This window comes from Hoplias malabaricus, chromosome X1 (genome assembly GCF_029633855.1).
Source record: "Hoplias malabaricus isolate fHopMal1 chromosome X1, fHopMal1.hap1, whole genome shotgun sequence".
Taxonomy (NCBI): domain Eukaryota; kingdom Metazoa; phylum Chordata; class Actinopteri; order Characiformes; family Erythrinidae; genus Hoplias; species Hoplias malabaricus.
In genome coordinates, this window is record NC_089818.1 from 21,075,886 (window position 1) to 21,083,811 (window position 7,926).

At 40.5% G+C, this 7,926-nt stretch overlaps 3 non-coding genes across 3 annotated transcripts; 1 reads left to right on the forward strand and 2 right to left on the reverse strand.

Annotated features, from left to right (window-relative positions):
- Positions 1-360: 360 nt before the first annotated feature.
- Positions 361-433, reverse strand: trnar-ccg (transfer RNA arginine (anticodon CCG)). The gene has a single exon. It is a non-coding gene; the product is annotated as a tRNA-Arg (tRNA).
- A 1,251-nt stretch (positions 434-1,684) lies between these two features.
- Positions 1,685-1,757, reverse strand: trnar-ccg (transfer RNA arginine (anticodon CCG)). The gene has a single exon. It is a non-coding gene; the product is annotated as a tRNA-Arg (tRNA).
- An 844-nt stretch (positions 1,758-2,601) lies between these two features.
- On the forward strand, positions 2,602-2,674 carry trnar-ccg (transfer RNA arginine (anticodon CCG)). Its single transcript has one exon. It is a non-coding gene; the product is annotated as a tRNA-Arg (tRNA).
- The last annotated feature ends 5,252 nt before the right edge of the window (positions 2,675-7,926 follow it).

Genomic DNA, 7,926 nt, shown 5'->3' on the forward strand with positions numbered 1-7,926 from the left:
TGCTCTTAGATCTGAATCATAAACAACTCCATAGTAAATGTGGCAAATGTCAGTGTGAACAGAACAATTTCAATGGCACAAAAAAAACACTGGTACACTGAAGAAACAGTGCTTTTTTATTTGAGTTCAGATGACTCCAACTTCCCACATCAGTGTTGAAACTGGCTTTCATGTTGTTTATTAGACAAAGAGCTCTCTGTATGTAAACAGTTGTATACAGTGCTCAGCTCAGGTGGGACTTATACTGAGATGTATTTTCCTGTGAATCAAACTTCCCTTTTTTGTTTTGCTGCCATCTGCCACAATTATAATGGAGTTGTTGATGGTTTAGATGTTGTTATCTCATGGAAGCTTAAAGATTGACCCAGATGGGACTCGAACCCACAATCCCCAGCTCCGGAGGCTGATGCCTTATCCATTAGGCCACTGGGTCTCACGCTGAGGCTGTTTGGGGTCTGTGACAGGACCCACATGGAGTAACGTTCATTTCAAATCTTTAAAAAGTGAGTAAAGGCACTGGAAGTGGTTTAATAAAATAAAATGGTCTACTGTATCTCTGATATCTTTTTATTACAATTTTATGAATTTGGAAAACTCACAAAACTCCCTCACAGGGCGACAAACACACACACACCTATGGACACATTTGAGACATTAATCCACCTACAAACATGTGTTTTTTGGACTGAGGGAGGAAACCCACATGAACACGGGGAGAATACAATAAACTCCTCACAGACAGTCACCTGGAGTGGGACCCTAGCCCAGATCCCTGGAGCTGTGTGACACTGATACTGTGCCACTCCAAAGTTCTCTTTTTTGCTGCCATCTGCATCTAATTATAATGGAGTTGTTGATGGTTTAGATGTAGTTATCTCATGGAAGTTTAAAGATCGACCCAGATGGAACTCGAACCCACAATCCCCAACTCCGGAGGCTGATACCTTATCCATTAGGCCACTGGGTCACAATAATTTATTTCTATAATTATTTGTCATTGTGCAACATACGATACAACATCTTCCACATTTAACCCATCCATTGCATTGAACGAAGACGAACACGAACACACACACACACACACACACACCAGAGATTTAGAGAGAGAGAGCAGCAGTACGCAGAACTCGTGAAGCTGTTGGAGGTTAGTTTCCTCGCTCAAGGTCATGAAGATCTTCACTGAGCAAATTAATTATGTGTTAAAAAACAGAATGAAATTTTAAGTTAGTGGTCAATGTCCCAGTTCGTCAATTATGAAGAATAAAGCAGCTGTGGTCAAGTGACCTAACGGATAAAGTAACAGCCTGTGGAATTGAGTTCAAGTCCCTCCAGGTTGCTCTTAGATCTGAATCATAAACAATTCCATAGTAAATGTGGCAAATGTCAGTGTGAACAGAACAATTTCAATGGCACAAAAAACACTGGTACACTGAAGAAACAGTGCTTTTTTACGATTGAGTTCAGACGACTCCAACGTCTCACATCAGTGTTGAAACTGGCTTTCATGTTGTTTATTAGACAAAGATACAAATCTGTATGTAAACAGTTGTATATAGTGCTCAGCTCAGGTGGGACTTATACTGAGTTGTATTTTAAACTGAATCAAAGTCCTTTTTTTTTTGCTGCCGTCTGCCATTTTGGAGTTGTTGGTTTAGATGTAGTTATCTCATAGAAGCTTAAAGATCGACCCAGATGGGACTTGAACCCACAATCCCCAGCTCCGGAGGCTGATGCCTTATCCATTAGGCCACTGGGTCTCACACTGAGGGTGTTTGGGGTCTGTGACAGGACCCACATGGAGTAACGTTCATTTTAAACCTTTAAAAAGTGAGTAAAGGCAATGGAAGTGGCTTAATAAAATAAAATGGTCTACTGTATCTCTGATATCTTTTTTTACAATTTTATGAATTTGGAAAACAACCTTTTTAAGAACAATTTAACCACATTTGTTATTGATATAAGGGTTGTGTGCTTCTCAAAACAGTGAACTGAACCCCCTTCTTCCGTATTGAGGTCACAGGTCAAGGTTCAAATGCAGTTGGAAACCCCAGGCTGAAAACTAGGATCCAGTGATGCTGTTATCATAGTCCAGTGTGTTGAAGTTATACTCTCCCTTGTGGCAATGTGTGACACACTGCTAATAAGCAAATGTAGTATGGCGTCTTGTAATGAAACATTTCAAAGTTCATTTTATTTAGTTCCCTTTAGATATCTGCAGTTTCTTTACTGTTTTGTAATGTAAATCAAATGTGTCAATTCTAGTAAATGCTGCCATAGTCCATGGTTTAGACACGTTTATTTCTTTTACTGAAGCCTAAAGGGCAACCCAGATGGGACTCAAACCCACAATCATCCAGCGCGGGAGGCTGGCGCCTTATCCATTAGGCCACTGGGTTATAGCACAAAGTCATCACCAAGATCGTTGCTGCTGGTGTCACAACCACTGTGTGAAACCAGTACAAATGACCCAGGTGGAACTTGAACCCACAATACCCAGCTCTGGAGGCTGATGCTAATGTCATGCTACTGCTATGATATTGTGAAAAAACTGATAGTGACAAGACTGGGAAAAAATTGTATCAAGTTGTAGCAACTTTTAATGACCCAGTGGCCTAATGGATAAGGCATCAGCCTCCGGAGCTGGGGATTGCGGGTTCGAGTCCCATCTGGGTCGACCTTTAAGCTTCTATGAGAAAACTACATCTAAACCATCAACAGCTCCATTATAACTGTGGCAGGTGGTAGCAAAACAAAAAAGGGAAGTTTGATTCAGTGGAAAATACGACTCAGTATAAGTCCCACCTGAGCTGAGCACTGTATACAACTGTTTACATACAGAGAGCTCTTTGTCTAATAAACAACATGAAAGCTAGTTTCAACAGTGATGTGGGAATTTGAAGTCATCTAAAATTAATACATACTTTGCATGTCGTAGTGACCCAGTGGCCTAATGGATAATGCATCAGCCTCGGGATTGTGGGTTCGAGGTCCATCTGGGTCAATGTTAGAACTTTCTAAGCCTTTAAGCTAATACACAGTGGTTGTGACACTAGCCCAGACCCTTGACAGAGAGTTTTAAATGATAACATATTTATTCCTTATGAAAAATAAATAAATAAAATAAAATAAAAAAAAGAAACAACAGTTATTCTAGTCAAAAATTACTGCCCCGAATACCAGCAAATGGGATAGAACTTTATTATTATAACAGATCTACAGAACATACATTTTATAATTCTATCCAACCACTAGAGGGCAGTACAACCTTAAAACTCCAATAATATTCCGCTTGAGTCAAAACAAACCCCGACTCCTGATACAGAGCTGGATTCCATTAAACCCTTTCAAACTGTTTTACTGTATGATAACTGTGTGTTTTCTTAACTCACACGAATTTTACTGTAACTAGACCTTACATTGAAAAACAATGTGTTTGAATTACATAATTTAAATGTCTAGAATGTAAGAATACATTCAGTACCTCAAAATGTCCGCCAACGAGGGAACACAAAAACAGAACAGATTTAACGTATTATGATTTTGCTTAAGACTCAAAATCTTTAGTTCTTCTCATATTGCTACAGAATTAACTTTAGGTTCATGTTCAAAAACTGAGGAAGCAAGCGAAAATGAGGAGCCAGGCCTAGATTCTATCCTTATTTTCACATAATTTCGAGATATATATATATATATTTTTATTCAAATCAACCATGAACCCCTTCAGACATTATACATTAGGTCTACTGACGTAGTTCACAGCTTACTGTGTGAAGCAGGCAGTGAAGAGTAGAATTTAGAAATCCTGCCAAGAGAAAAATGCCACCTGTATCTGTGCTTCAGAGGATTTTTCCATATTAAAATTCCCCCATTTCCTATCATTGATATGGAGAGTGCTATGTAGGAGAGCTACCACAGGTCACATTATATAGGTTCACTCTGAACTGCAGCTATAAAGCAGCATCATTAGCAATGTATTACAACTAAAGTTGTATAAGTGAACTAAATTAAACTAAAATATTAAAACCTTACGGGTGGCACGGTGGCGCAGCAGGTGGTGTCTCAATAACACAGCTCCAGGGGCCTGGAGGTTGTGAGTTCGGGTCCCACTCTGGGTGACTGTCTGTGAGGAGCTGGTGTGTTCTCCTTGTGTCCACGTGGGTTTCCTCTGGGTGACTGTCTGTGAGGAGTTTGTGTGTTCTCCCTGTGTCCACATGGGTTTCCTCCCACAGTCCAAAAACACTTGGTAGGTGGATTGGTGACTCAGAAAGTGTCCGTAGGTGTTAATGTGTGTGTTGCCCTGTGAAGGACTGGCGCCCCCTCCAGGGTGTATTCCTGCCTTGCACCCAGTGATTCCAGGTAGGCTCTGGACCCACCGCGACCCTGAACTGGATAAGAGTTACAGATAATGGATGGATGGATGGATTTAAACTTTATGGAATATTCTGAATAGTTGGAGTAGTTGTGTACTAGTTTTCAGACGATCAGTGTTAGATCTGTTCAATAAAATGCTATGCTGCAAATATACTGTATTGTGACTGTATTTTTCACTTTTGTCTGGCATGTGTGTGGGTAAATGTACAATATGATTTACCCTTTACACCCCAGTCCTTATAGTCCATGTATTGAAACAGGATGCAGAAACATCCTGATTTAAATTCACTGTTTTAATGATGCAAAATATGTCTATTTCTACTGCAGAAGACAACACAAATGTAACACAATATGAGATCTGAGGGGTAAAATATATGCAAGAAAAAATGCAGGATGTGGGCCTTTTAAGCAAGTTAAGAAAGTCCAAGTATATACACACACACACACACACACACACACACACACACACACACACACACACAAAGCTGAATAATAGGTTCACCCCATTCCATTCAAGAGGAATGTTCATGCACTTATATATTATTTACTTATACGTTCACCTGTTGGTGGGTGGTAGTGGGAGCCCTGAATCACTTGGCCCAGCAATACTGATGCTTGAGTGATCATACTGAGGATGGAGAGGTGCTGAAGCATGCATATGGACGGTATGTGTGAGTGTGTGTCTATGTGTTAAGCAGTGAACAATGAAACTATTGGAAGTGATTCATCATCAGTAGGAGTGTGAAAACCAGTTGCTACCATGCTCAGAATTAAATTATGTATAAAGCCAGTCTTCTGGGAAAACCCTATTTAAGTATTCTTAAAGAGCTCATATCCCTGAAAAAAATATGCTACCCTCTTCCTGTATGTTAAAGAATAGCAATGAAGTTGTATATGCCATATACTTACTATACAATCAAATATAATAGGTTCGAGCTGCAAAAACACAGTTAAAATCAGGGTTTAAGGGGTGTTTCATCTTAGATTGCTCTTTGAAAGACTCACAATATATAGCAGCCAATCACAAGAGGATAATTAAAACCCCATCCAGTGAACTTCAAGTTGCTTGTGTGTCAGGAGTGGGCAGTCTTATCCGCACAGGGCTGGTGCGGCTGCTGGATTTTAGTCCTTTCAGGTCAAAGCACACCACTCCTTTAATTAGTGGGTCTCAGTAAAACAACTGATCATGTGACCTCCTGGTTGGTTGGAACAAATAACAGCAGCCCTTTTCACACTGGCCCTTCGCGGATACGATTGCCCTTCATTGTTATATGTGTTTTGTTTGATCCCAAAGAGTGAAATAAGCAGTCAATGCTTAAAGAGATGTAAGGTTGGTAAACATGATTATTTATAACTTAGAATATAATAATAAAACATATTGCAGGACATTTGTAAAGTTTCCTCATTGTTTCAATGTTACATCCTGTAGATTTGCAGTGCTTTACGGTGTGATCATCATATTGCAATAAGGGGAACCTTGGATTCAGGTCCACCACAATAACAATGCTCAGAAATAAACACACTGCAAATTTCCCCTCTTCTAAATTACTGCAAGTTTGTATTTACAAATATTTTAAGTCATTTTTGAGAACAACACTGAACAGTGTTTTTGCATAGACAGAAAAAATATTACATCTTAATACACAATAATAAATGCCATATGTTCCTTGCAGTTTTGCCTCCAGTTTGGAGGGTGTCAAGTTCCAGCTACAGAGGAAAATAGCCAAAACACCATGCTGTTCATTACCATTAACATTCAGGGATCCACGGTTATCCTCAGTGTTTGAAGGCCACTACATAATTTATTGAAGTCTTTAAAGAGGAAAGTAGGAAACATAATAAATGAAGAAGAATAAAAGACGAACACAATACATCACCCAACACTGTGACTCATGAGTCTGTTATTATGTCTGTCATAATGAAGTCAGCAAAACAGGAAATGTTTAACCACGAACAGCTTTGCATTGGCCTAAATCAACAAGACCACAACCAGAATGAGAGTTTAATCTCATACAGATTTCATGGCCCTTATTCTTCACTGCTGCGTATGGTCAGTGCACGCAACAATCAAAAACCCAAGAAACCAAGCATGAAGATTTGACAACATGCAAAAATGGCACTGCAGGTGCGGTCATTGCCACATAGCAGCAGGGTCTCAGGGTTCTGATTTCGATTCTTGCATTGGGTTATTGTCATTAGAGTCTTGTGCGTTCTACTGGTGTCGGTGCATGCTTCCTCCCACAATCTCATGATGGTAGGTGTATTGGAACTGTACTGAAACTGTGCAAATGTGTGATGGCTAGTAATAGAATGCTGGCATGTCGAGGGTGTGTTAATGACTCTGAGTAGGCTCTGGACTCACCACAATACAGTTCATACAGGAAACAGATGGTGAATGATAAAGTTGTCCTAGTTTTAATACTATAAATCTTTGTCAACAGGGGTCCCTCTTGCACTCACTTCTTGGCCTAAGACTCCACCATGAACATGGCTGTTTGCACACAACCCATGCCATATGAAAGTTTAATGTATCAGATATTGTTGGTAATTCTATTTATTGTTGGTAACTGATTTTTAAGGGACTTAGATCTGACAGTGGCCATGTGCAAAATTTCCCAGTTGTTCTAAAGGGCAATGAAGTATCCTTTAATCATGGTGATGAAAATCATAACGGAGAGTATTACAGACATAGATCTTGTGTTGTAGATGGCTGAATGTGCCACTTCCCCCTCTGCAGATGTCAGACTTTTAAAGAGACTCCTTCATTCAGCAAATGCCAATGGACTCCTATTGATGCAATAGGAAGCTAACATCATAATCACTGCATTAATTATTACAAATAGACTTTAATCAAGGGCGGCACGGTGGCGCAGCAGGTAGTGTCGCAGTCACACAGCTCCAGGGGCCTGAAGGTTGTGGGTTCGATTCCCGCTCCGGGTGACTGTCTGTGAGGAGTTGGTGTGTTCTCCCCGTGTCCGCGTGGGTTTCCTCCGGGTGCTCCGGTTTCCTCCCACAGTCCAAAAACACACGTTGCAGGTGGATTGGTGACTCGAAAGTGTCCGTAGGTTTGAGTGTGTGAGTGAATGTGTGTGTGTCTGTGTTGCCTTGTGAAGGACTGGCGTCCCCTCCAGGGTGTATTCCCGCCTTGCGCCCGATGATTCCAGGTAGGCTCTGGACCCCCCGCGACCCTAAATTGGATAAGCGGTTACAGATGATGGATGGATGGATGGACTTTAATCAGGGTCGAACAGGTTGGTCTGAGACTAACACATTAAAGAGGAGAGCCGAAAAGGGCAGCAGCTGTTTTTAGACCATGGGAGGCTGCTGCTTTAGTGTCCTGGCTGTAGTTTAATGCGTAGCAACAACTTGCAAACTTGAATCTAAACTTGAAAACGAAATTTCTGAATTGGACGAGAATCACGGAAACCTATTTTGCACTTTTATTTAGATTCCTCAACTGTGGGGTGGCAATATGCTACTTCCAATGAATATTTCAGTGAATTAACAAGCACTTTGAGCATCAACAACTCATTATATTCATTCACTCATTCTCAG